The 12,690-nt window shown below is 35.5% G+C and overlaps 1 protein-coding gene across 1 annotated transcript in view; it reads right to left on the bottom strand.

Moving 5' to 3' along the window:
- LOC149476771 (E3 ubiquitin-protein ligase SH3RF1-like) overlaps window positions 1-12,690 on the bottom strand; it is a 386,219-nt gene that overhangs the window by 183,994 nt on the left and 189,535 nt on the right. The window lies entirely within an intron of this gene.

Raw genomic sequence — 12,690 nt, 5'->3', positions numbered from 1 at the left:
TTTCATTTAAACTATAATTATCTAATGAATTCATGATATATGTAAATGAACTATTAGGAGTGCAAAAATTGGTTACTTTATGCCCTAAGTTGTTAAGCAAAGCGCCAAATCCCTGACCTATATTATCTGACAACACAATAATTTCCTGCAATGTTTTGTTTTACTAGATGAAATTGTTGCCATTGGTTGAATATTATGTATGTCAGTGCAGTCAATGGGCTTATGGGGCGACGGTTGCTCATTGTCACTTATAGAACACTTACATACATAGTTATTGGTCATAGACTCGAAGCGATCCATATTTTCATTGCCTAACTTTATTAAGTAATCTGCCTCTTTTATGTGTTCATTAATTTGTAACTGGGCAGCAGAATATTCTTGTTTGAGGTCATGTAATGTATCATTTAATGAGTCTATTTTCTCCTGAAGTTCAGTAGTTTCTACTTCATATATCATTTTATAATGATCTAAGTCCCTATGATATCTATCTAACTCTTTCAAAAGGCTTTTATTTTTATTTTGGAATTGTGCTACATTTTTTAATGAAAATCTATTTCTAATAACTGATTTAGTGCGTTTAATAAACCTACTTAATTTAAGGGAAGACAAATTATCACCAATTACTACTTTTGGCCCGGGAATCCGTTTTGCCCACTCAACTACTATAGTTTTAAAATAATCTTCGAATGAAGCTGTATCAAACCAACCGGATTTGGAACAATTATATCTAGTTCCAGCTGGGCCTCCTTCAATCCACTCGGACACTACATATGTTGGTAAACAAGCCCCAGCTGTGCATGCAGTAAACATGATGGAAATACAACCCTTTGTGCTATTTAGTATCCTTTCAGGATGTTTGACGCCCCTTCTAAAAACACATTTTGAAGTGCCTGGATTGTCGGACAAGTTAGTCTCGTCGTAGTTCAGTATGTTCATCGGAGGTACATCATTTAGCGTTTCACTTAAATTAGCATAAAATTGTTCCATTTCTTCTAATCCTTTCTCAGCCCGTACCTTTTTTTATATTTTGAGTTGTTCTGATGGTTAATTTCAAACGATTTCTGTGTAGAAATCCTGCTACCCACGTATCACTGGGTAATTTGTCATCAAATAAATCGGTTCGTGAATTTTTTTCAACATATTTATAGACTAACATTTTTACATCCATTTTCGTCATGGGGCTGCCGTAATCTGCTGAAGCTAACAACACGTTTGCCAGATTTTCTTCCTCTTCGTCAGTTAATTTTTTTTGTCCTCTAGCTGGTTTCAGGTGAATTTTTCTTATTTTGTTTAATATTGTCCGTCGAGGAATTCCAAACCTCTTTTCTGCCTCCCGACTTGACATTCTATTATTTTGTACCATGTCAACCGCTAATTCTAGCATTTCATCTGAATAATTTCTGTATTGTCTCGAAGCTAATTTCGTTCTCTTTTTTCTTGTATTTTTTGTCTTAGCACTATACATCCTGAAATAAAAAAGAAAAAAATATTGAGCTCAAGGAACTCAGATTTAATTTAACATTGAGGTGACAGCCCTAACGGTAATATTTTTGTGGGCAATGTCGTAACGACTGCTTTAGAAAAACAAATTTGACATTGCCCACCAACATTACGTAGAATGTAAAAGAGATTTCGCACTGGATATTCGGTCTTTCTTGTGTATTTATTACAAATTCACAATGATACAAAAAATTACTTACCTGCTATAATTAGAAATCGAGTTTTAAAGAAAGTTTTTCACACGACTTTTGGCCCGCAAAATTCACCACCAACTTTGTTACAGTTGTGACAGCGACTGAAGTGACATTAGGAAAAATCAGTTACGTAGTGTTGCCATAGACATAGTCAAATTTCTTCCATAAATTAAATAACAAACGCAACTAAAAAATGTTGCTGCTTTTTTTCAATATTTGTGAAATGTACCTTGCTGGGCAAACTCAGATTAGTTGGGCAATCTTGTAAGGTTTTACGGAACCTTTTACATTTTTTTAATGCAATCGACCAGGAAGTTGTTTGTTTTAGTACCTTTTTAACGGCATCTCTCCAGTCATAAACGATACAGTCGTCTCCGAACTTAACAACACTTGAAGTTTCATACTGTACACAATATCTCAACATGATACGCTACATAATATAACACAGCCTCAATATGAACAAAATGTAACACAAAATAACGATGATCCGCAGTAACAACCTATCCTCGGCCAATACACAGAAGACGAGTCATCTAAGTTGGTAAATATGCCATCACAAATTGTAAGTGGCGTTCCCGCACAGTTGATCATTTCTAGAACTCAACATGATACGCTACATAATGTAACACAACCTCAATATGAACAAAATGTAACACAAAATATCGATACCCAGATTACCCAGCCTACCCAGCAGCAACAAACACCCTCCAACCTATCCTCGGCCAAGACACAGAAGACGACAATACGTTCACTTTTCAGGTCTTATAGAACTTGAACACCTAACGCTATTTTTTAAAATTCATTGATAAGATTTATGTAAGTTTTATGTAAGTTTCAGTTTCTAAATAAATGTCGTTGCTTTCAATAAGATTTTATATAGGCTCGAAGAACATATATCAATGCTTCGCAAACATCCGTGACTGCCTGGCTTATTGAGGCGAGCGACATTATAGCCGCAAAATAATAAATAATACATAGTTAAAGCAAATTTTTCTCTTGCGGTAGTAGCTTTTCTAATCACTGTATCTTGCTTTTTTAAAAATGGTGTTACCATTGTTAGAAGTTCTTCAAAGCAGAAATCGGGCATTCGAAAATAATTCTCGTAATCATCCATTTCGCCATGTAGTTTAATTTCGGCCATTAAATTCAAATGGGTGTACCTCTCTCTTTGTAGGTACCAGTTTTTTGACCATTTCGTTCTCTTAACTTTTTTTTTAAACCAATTGCTAAAATAATAGCCAGACAAGCTTTAATTTTTAGCTCTGTGTCCATTTTACGTGTATTCAGCAAGAAACTGCACTAAATACTGACATAATAAATATTGTACGTGTGTTCGTCTGGTGTGTTTACGTACGTCTATCAATAAATACTGAAGTACTGAACTGACGGATCACAGTAAATACTTTACGTGTAACAGGTGCCTAACTCGGTAGCTAACAAGGACATCCATATACTAACATATAAAGCCTTATGTGAAAGCGTCCTACGTTACTGTATTTGCACGTGGGGAGGTATGGCGAAATCACACCTCCTTCCGGTTGAACAAGCACAACGATGTTTAATTAAAGTCGCGCTTTAACTGCCATTTAGACACCCTTCTGTTGAACTATATAAAGAAGGACTTGTTGAGCTTAGTGTCCGTAAGTTGTACATTTTGTGTCTTACAAAGATATCATATAGGTACTGTTCCCACCTTACAGAAAGAGAATACACGTAATGAGAGATGCCCTGTTCCCTTTTTCAAAAGTAAATTTCCAGTTAGATCGTTCGAGGGACTTGATTTCCATTGTGTTGGCACAAAAATGGATCCATTTTTCAGTATTCGTGTTTTCTCCCGTTCCAATAGTGCTATGCACGTTGTCACCTTCATTTTGGGTGTGTCCAACAACTAAGTATTTATGTGTTATTGACACAACACCCAAAACTTTGATAGCATAGTGGTAGAGGCTTAGCAGGTATTTATTTTTATTTTGTGCAGAACAATTGTCAGTGTAAAAAAACTTTTTTTCCAACACAGTGGTCTTTCAGAAATTTGTAAATGCTCGTTCCAACATCATCGCAACCCCCTAATAACTCATTCCATAGGTAGCAATAGGCGGCTTTTGATACAACGTTAAATACGGTGCAGTTGTACACATTGAGTCTTCTTTTATTTGGCATTTTCTTGGCTAGTATATTGTTGTGTCTGTATTGTAGGAATGTTGTTGTTGCGGTTGAGATGTTGCTCGGATGGTCCTTGTAATGATGATGTTTTTGGTCCGCAAATGGTTCCAAAATGAACACATTTGGTTTTCTACAACTCAAATTAAATCTAGGACTGAGACGGGATTATATATGGAATTTTATTATAGCAGATGTTGGAACTCTAATTTTTGCACATTTTAACAGATTTTCCTAATATAACACGACAATCCGGACCTCCCAAGCAACCTAAACACTCAACGGTGCATTTCATCACCACTTCTGATGGACCACCGATTTCTTCACGGTCACGTCGTCTCGCTCCACAGAAACTGCGGGCAGCACAGAGGGAATTCTAGGAGATGTAAGAGGTGGAACAGCAAGACCTTCTAGTTGCTCTTGGTCCTCTCCCTTGCATCTCGTCCCTAAAAAAGACGACACCTATCGCCCTTGTGGAGATTACAGAGCGTTAAATGCTAGCACTATTCCGGACCGCTGCCCAGATTGTCAGCTGTCACATAGGAAATTTTTGTCAAAATCTTTCTGGATGTACAGTAGGGTGGAGTGAAAAATATTTTTTTTCATTTTCGTTTCGGCATACCTGTTAAAAGATGTCATTATTGCTCATAAATACACATGCAAAATTATACTTTGCAGATGATACATTTAGAGGTGCCCCCAACATCATGAACTTTCAGAAATTCAAAAAATTTTGTCGAAAATCAGTAAAGTTTAATTTTGACAAATTAACGCTAAATCAGATTCTGTGTTATCTCGTTGGTTGCCAACAGGAAGACACAGAATACATAATATTTCAATATATAAAAATGTGGCTATCGCTGGCTACCAGTGGCTCTGGTCGGTGGCCCGCTTCCGCCGACTCTTATTGTAGGAAACGTTGATTTTAAACAGTGCCGTTAAGGAAATAACACTAATGTTAGTAATATTTCTTAATTACATTTTACACGTAAATACAATTAAGATCATAATTTAATATTTTTCATGTGAGTTATATCTATAGTTTCGCTTTGTTACAGTAAAGTGTTGCAAGTCAAAATACGACAAACGACATGTTGTCCTGTATTTTGTTTGCCAGAGAAGTACACAGTGTCTCAATTTCCAACTTGTACTGATGCTAAGAAACTATTACTTATTTATTAGATATGAATTTAAACCTGATAAAATAACAAAATTCATGATTTATCCGAAAGATTAGCTACGGAAATGTTTGATGTGTGGCGAAAAGCATCGCTTCCCACTATTAGCTTTAATAGAGTACTACAACTTATTCGACACACCATATTCGATGAATATAGACGCTTATTAAAACCTTATCAAGACCGACAAACTAACAAAAAAGAACAATAAAAGATAACTGAAGTATTTTGTCACTCAGTACCAAAGGTTATTTGATATTTGAAGTTGCAAATGCCATTTTTTTTAACTCTCTTGTACTTGCTCAAAAGATTATACCGACTTAACTATGTGGCAAGAATGTAAGAAAACTGAGCCTCTGACTTCTAATTTATCTGAAGAAACCTTAAAAGACATCGTGAAAAGCGGTTTGACTACGTTTCAGAATATCAAAGATTTTCTATGCCTTGCCCAGGCCGTAAAGCATATTATCAAATTGGTGACATAAGCTTCAAGTGCAGTTTGCTGAAAAAGTAAACAAAATGATTTTATAATGGCAAGAGCATCAGTATCACGACTGCTAATGCCTAATTTTGAAAAAAAAAAAACAGCGTTATCTATACTAATATTATAATCTATACTAATATTATAAAGCTGAAGATATTGTTTGTTTGAACGCGTTAATCTCAAGAACTACTGGTCCGATTTGAAAAGTTCTTTCGGTGTTAGATAGCCCATTTATCGAGGAAGGCTATAAGTTACATATCATTACGCTTAGATTAACAGGAGCGGAGCCACGCGGGTGAAAGCGCGAGGCAACCGCGAGCGCAGCTAGTACTAAATAATTACTTATTTCTGATATTTTCATATCTCTATAATATCATTTTCATTAATGAAATATGTTAAAACAACTAATCAGGCTATTATTTAGTGTATCACAAAGAATTTTGTTATATAATAGACTTGACGGCCATAAAAATACTGTGATTAAAAAATAAATCAAAGTTTGCGAAAAAATCATATTTTTCTAATTTTCAATTGGGTTGGGGCACCTCAAAACATCAAGACAGGTAAACAATATTTTGTATGCTGAATTCACTCATTAAAAGGCACCTTTCTGTCGCTATGCCGTTTAAAAAAACAAAAAAAAATTTCTTTCATACGTTATCACTCCACCCTAATGTACAGTATTTAGCACTTTAGATTTAGTAAAAGCCTATCAGCAGATACCTGTTAATCCTGACGACATTTGCAAAACAGCTATAATCACACCTTTCGGACTCTACGAATTTCCTTACATGACCTTCGGGTTGCGCAATGCCGGACAGACTTTCCAGCGGTTCATCGACGAAGTAGTTCGAGGATTCGATTTCTGTTTCGCCTACGTTGATGACATTCTTGTCTACTCCAAAGACCACCAAAAACATGCCGAACACCTCAGGCTCTTGTTTAGTCGACTGAATGAGTATGGAGTAGTCATCAATCCAGAAAAATGCATATTTGGTGCACCTGAGGTAACCTTTTTAGGATACCGCATTAACGCTGAGGGTACCTATCCTCCAAAAGATCGTATTAGTGCGCTCATGGATTTTCCTCTCCCATAAACAGTACAAGGTGTGCGAAGATTCCTTGGGATGGTTAATTATTACCGCAGATTTTTACCAAATGCTGCTAAGTACAAAGCCGCTCTAATCGACGCAGTTGCTGAAACAAATAGCAACACACAGGGCACCTGAATTGAAGGATTGTTTTGCAGACTGCAAAAGAAGTCTGTCCCATGTTTCAACATTATCACATCCTAATGCCAGTGCTCCAATAGGTTTGATTACAGATGCATCTAGTATGCATATAGGTGCCTGCTTACAAGTTGATAATGATTGGCAGCCCCTTGCGTTTTTCAGCAAAAAACTTACGTCAAAACAAGCAGAATGGCCAGCTTATTATAGAGAGCTGTTAGCTATTTATGAAAGTGTACAACATTTTTGATACATTTTAGAGGTTCAGCATGTAGTACTAGTAAATGTCTCAATCATGAAAATTACGGACTTAGCAAAATTTTACGTCTAGCTAGAGAGTGATGATGCCAGAGCGTGTCGTTAGAGCTTGAGACGTCACGGTTCAGTCAACCTACCTAAAGTTCGGCCGTAATTTTTTCTGTTTCTCCTGAAAGGTGCGCACTAAAAGATATAAGACAAAACAAACGGAAAATTTCATAAAACATTTAATTCACACCATTAAAGTCTTAGCCAATAATATCGTTTAACACTAACACAAACTTGCTTAATCCTAACACTACACATATTTAGCACAAGATTCACTATATATTAAGGAAGTAATAATCCTCGCGAAACGGATTATCATTAAGGTCTCCCACAATTCGAAACCAGATAATGTCGAGGACGTAATACTCCGAGATCGCCGTGACATCTCCCAGGGTGATCGTGACGCCAGTTAGGCTATGATATTGGATCCTATGCTCGACCAGGTGAGCGTGGACCAACCGCTGGCCCAGGAAGTTTGGATAATCGCACCACACAGTTGGTATTATGCACGAAATGTTAGGCATTATTCCCAAAAAAATTCGCAGACTGTATAGCGTAGTGAATTTTGATAGAATGAATCACCAGAGCACATCCAGTGTTTATATCCCATACAGAGGAATCAATGACCATATTATCTTGCGTGTCTTTCGTCCTCGACGAAGGTTAGGTTCCAGATAGCATAGTAGTCATAAAGAAGACACTGACTTTGAAATATGGTTGTTTTTGCCAACGACATATCATGAATTCTAATTGTGCTTAAATTTCAACTCAATATAGATTAAAAGATGATTTAGCATTTCGCAGATACGTTATTCTTATAGCTTCTTCAATTTTGAATAAAACTGCTGATCAGTGTTTAAGGCTATAAGACGTCATTGTCTTGCAGCGCCATCTATTGGCAATAATTCAATTCGCTTCGCTTAGAGAGTCGTCGCAATTATTCTAAGTCCCTAAGTTTTCAGTTTGCGACGTTTACTAGTGGACTTCGAAAATCCGATGCATTTAGTACTGGTAAAATCCGATGATCCACTAGTAAACTCCGATGCGTTTACTAGTGGACGTCGAAAATCCGATGCATTTAGTACTGAGGTCGACTAGGAGAGTTATCCATGTAGAAATTAATAAAATAACTACCATCAGAAAAGAGAGGGCGGAGTAAAACGGGAGAGTGGAACAAAATGGAGAGCCCTAAAAATGTTGTAAAAAAATTATTTTTCTTACTTACAATCTTGATTTACCTTGAGAAATACGATAGCAAGTGATTAATGAAATAATGTCTCCAGTATTTTAAGAATTTCTAAATTTTCTGTGGATTTTTATGTTAGCCTTAAAAAGGATACGGACAAAGAAAAAACTGAAAATATTAATAGGAAGAGCTAACCGAGAAATAATCCTTAACTACCTTCTGGTCACTTAATAAGATTACTGGCTACTTTGAAACTTCCATGAAGAGGTTTACGAGACCAGTCATTATGTTTTGTAGCTTTGTTCACTTGTACTTCGTTATTTTGAGTGAGTTGACTATTGAGGTTCAGTGGAGTTAATTTTACATCGTTCTTGACTATTGCTTTATGCAGATTAGATGAATTTATTTTATGATGAAAGTATGATCTGAGGCCTGTTATCTGTTTATTGTGCAAGTTGATAATGTCTATAAGTCCTCTTCCGCCTTCGTATCTTGGTAAAGTAAGTCTCTGTATGCAAGATCGTGGGTGATGTTTCCTATTATAAGTCATTGTTGTGTTAATAAGTCGCTGTAGAGATTTAAGTTGTGTTTTTGACCAGTTTATTATACCAAATGAATAAGTGAGCACAGGGATGGCATACGTATTGATTGCTTTTATGGTATTTTTTGAATTTAAATTTGTCTTTAAAATTGAATTTAATCTATGTTTGAATTGTTGTTTCAGTTGGTCTTTAATCTCTTTCTGGGGTATTTGTCTCGCCTGATGATATCCTAGGTATTTATACATCTCGTTTTCTTTTAAAGGTTCTATTAGTTGTCCATTTTGTAGTTCGTATTGATGTCCATAATATTGTCCTGCGCGTATCGAGTTAATCCTACATTTATCAATTCCAAACTTCATTCCGATATCATTTGAGAAACGTTCAGTAACTTCAGCCAGCTGGTCTAATTCTTCTTGGGTTGAAGCATATAGTTTGATGTCGTCCATATACATTAAATGATTAATATTATGTTTTTGTTCTATTTGTATGTCAGTCTGTTGGTCAGTATTTATGTATATAGCAGGGTATCCAGCATCTTCTTTATTTAGGAGATTCGATAATGGGTTGAGAGCGAGGCAAAACCACAAAGGACTTAATGTGTCTCCTTGAAATATTCCTCGTTGGATTTTTATGGTATCAGTCTCTATTGTAGAAGCAGATGTATTTAGTCGTAATCGTGTTGTCCATTTTGTTATAGTGGATTCTAAAAATGAAATTATTGTTGGATGGATTTTATATATTTTAAGTACTTCTAGTAACCAAGAATGAGGCACGGAGTCGTAAGCTTTTTGGTAATCAATATACATGCTAAAAAGATTTTGTTTTTTCTGCTGCGCCCGTCTCAAAATTACAGAATCAATAATTAGTTGTTCCTTACAGCCGCGACTAAATTTTCGGCAACCTTTTTGTTCTTCCGTGAGTAAATTATTTCTCTCTATGAACTTATAAATTACTGCTGATAAGCAAGCTGTGATGATTTTATAAATAGTTTGTAAGCACGTAATTGGTCTATATTTAGCAGGATCTCTTAGATCATTTGGATCTTTTGGAATCAGAAATGTGATTCCTTCAGTTACATATTTAGGTATAGTTTCTGGATTAGTAATAAAATTGTTTATGTAAGAATGTAGGTACGGGTGAATATGGGTGAATTTCTTATACCAATAATTGTGAATATTATCACTACCAGATGTTTTCCAATTATGAAGTTTATTTATAACGCTATTGAATGTTTCTAAAGTTATAGATTCAAATGACATCGGTTCTGCATTGATATTATTTGTTTCTGTTTCTATCCATTCAGCTTCTGTATTATGTAGTGTAGGAGATTCCCAAATTTTGGACCAAAATTGATGAAATTCATCTATATGTGTTTGCATGTGTATGTGCTGTAGCTTGTTGACCTTGGTTAGTTGTTGTTGCTTTAAGTGTTCGGTAAAATTGTTTTTCGTTATTGTTGAACTGATTATTTTGATTCTTGCGTTGTGTACAAGTTTTATATCGTTTTAGTCGGCTACAAGCCACCGCCAATTTCTGTTTGAGAGTATCTAAAAACTGATTTAACTCTGTGTTAGGATCTTCATGAGTCGTATGTATCTTATAATAAGCTAAAATATTGTGTACGTGGTTACTCAACTTGGTATTTCTATGTCCTCTAATATATTGCGTAAGTCTCCCAATTTTTGCTCTTAAGTCTTCTATTTTCTTTTCAAGTCTGATTTGCCATTTAGGTTTACGGTGTGAGTAAGAATTACGTGTTTGTGTACCAGAAGGGATAGTTATTTTACTGCCATTTAATTTTGCAGCCGTCCAAGCTGCACTATACAAGATCGTCTGAAATGTATCGTATGTAGTGTCGGATTTTATATGTATTGGTAATATTTTTGTGTTTATATAGTTAACAATAGAAGCTAATTTTTTTGACGTTTTCTGTTTGGGGATATACTGTCTTTTAGTGGGTTCTAGTTGAAGGAAGTATTTTAATGCTGTATTGAAAGTATTATTTATATCAGAGCATTGATCATGGTCTGTTACTGTTACTTCATCCTGTTGATCTGTTAAATTAATTTGTGCATTAATATTAGTATTCACATTATGGTTTGCTTCAGGTTCAGAATGGCTAAATATTTCTATATTGTTTGATTGTGTTAAGTCTTGTTCTGTATCTGGTGTTTGTGTTTCGATGTTAGATGATAAGGTGTATTCGTGAACCATTTCTGTTTGATTTTGAGCGATTGATTTATTAGAACGTCTTTGTTGAGATTGTAACTCCTTGTTTACTTCTTGTTTAATTTCGTTTAACCTTTTTTCTGTAATATATCTACCTTTATTGTTAATTATGAGTCGTCTTTGGTCTGCTACTCTTTGTTCAGTCACATGTTCAGCTAAATGGGGGAACGTTTTAATGAATTCACGATACATGGTTGTTCTGTACATTGTTAGATTGGTTTCAAGATTAGTTACTCTAAAATAAGATCTCATTATTGCTTCATTATGATCTGTAGTCCATCTCATTCGACGACCAGGCTGCAAGGTACTATTGGGGATTATCAAATCTTGAGTGAGGGAATTTAGATTTGCTGTAACTTCTGCTTTAATCTCATTGAGAACAGTTGTTGGAAGTAGTTTATTTCTAATTATAGCTCTATATTGATCGCCTAATCTTTGCCTTGAAACATTCATATCCGGAAATTTTTGAAGGAATTGGTTATGCAAAGGTTCAAGATATCCTTGTCTAGACGTATCTAGTTTAGTGATAATTAAGTAGTTACGATATATAAATTTATTCATTTCTTCCGTCCATGTTCGTCGGTTTGTGGTAGGTTCTTCTGTTATATTCAATGTGTTATGTAAACATGATGAAGATTCTATTATGTGTATATTATTATCTATTCTATTGATGTGTGTAATTTGTGTAGTGTTGGGTATTTGAGAATCTGATTTTAATATATTTTTTACTTCCTCTCTTATATCGCGGAGTGTATCATCCTTTAGTAGTTTGTCTCGTATTATAGCCCTTTTAATTTCACCTATTTTTTGTTTAGTGACCTGTATATGATTATATTTTGCTTTAAACTGAAGATGTAGTTCAGTCATATAACGTTTTTTCGTTTCTAATTGAGTAATTAGTAGGTATGTACGCCAAATGAATTTATACATTTCCATATTCCATTTTTGACGCGTACGTTGGTTTTTGCCTATGATGGGAGCAAGCTGATGGCTATTAGCCTCTTGTTCAACATCACAGGTAATTTGAGAAGAGGTAGATGTGGGTGATGAGCAGTTTGATAGGCATTCATACGAGTGCAGTGACGATCTTGGTGATTCAAAAAGACTACGTGTTGATGTAATACTAATATCGCTTGCTTCTTCGGTGTCCATATTCATAGCTGAAGTCGTTTGACGGGAAATCGACGCCACCCGGAGATTCTTCGCACCCCTGGTCCTAGTCCTAGGCCGGCTACCGTCTGTACCGGAACTAAAACTAGGGCCGCCGGGAACTTGGGGCCATTTTTTAGAACTTCTTGTATTCATCATTTTTATAAATATTCAGAAAATGTTTTTGTTTGTATAATGTTGTTTTGGGACCGTTGGTTTAGGAAGGGTAAAAGCTGGGATGTTGTGTAGCTGTATCGTTTCACCATACTATGCTTCTTTGCATTGGGGTTATAACCATGATGTTCTTGGTCAGATTGTATCCAGGGACAAGCCTTCCTGTAAGCCCCCCCACCACGACAAGGTGGTCCCCTGGGGGGGTTATTATTATTATTATTATCGACAGGCGATCAAAAACCGACTGGCGACAAACCGACAGGCGACAAAGAAAGTCTGATTTTAGTCTAAAAACAATCGAAAATAATTTTATTACAACATTAAAAATAGTCTGAAATTGGTCTGATTTGTGAATAGTA

Source organism: Colias philodice, chromosome 26, assembly GCF_061535455.1.
Source record: "Colias philodice isolate Cphi_HAF_F1 chromosome 26, ilColPhil1 Martin Lab GWU primary, whole genome shotgun sequence".
Taxonomy (NCBI): Eukaryota; Metazoa; Arthropoda; class Insecta; order Lepidoptera; family Pieridae; genus Colias; species Colias philodice.
This window is presented reverse-complemented; position numbering and strand designations above follow the sequence as displayed.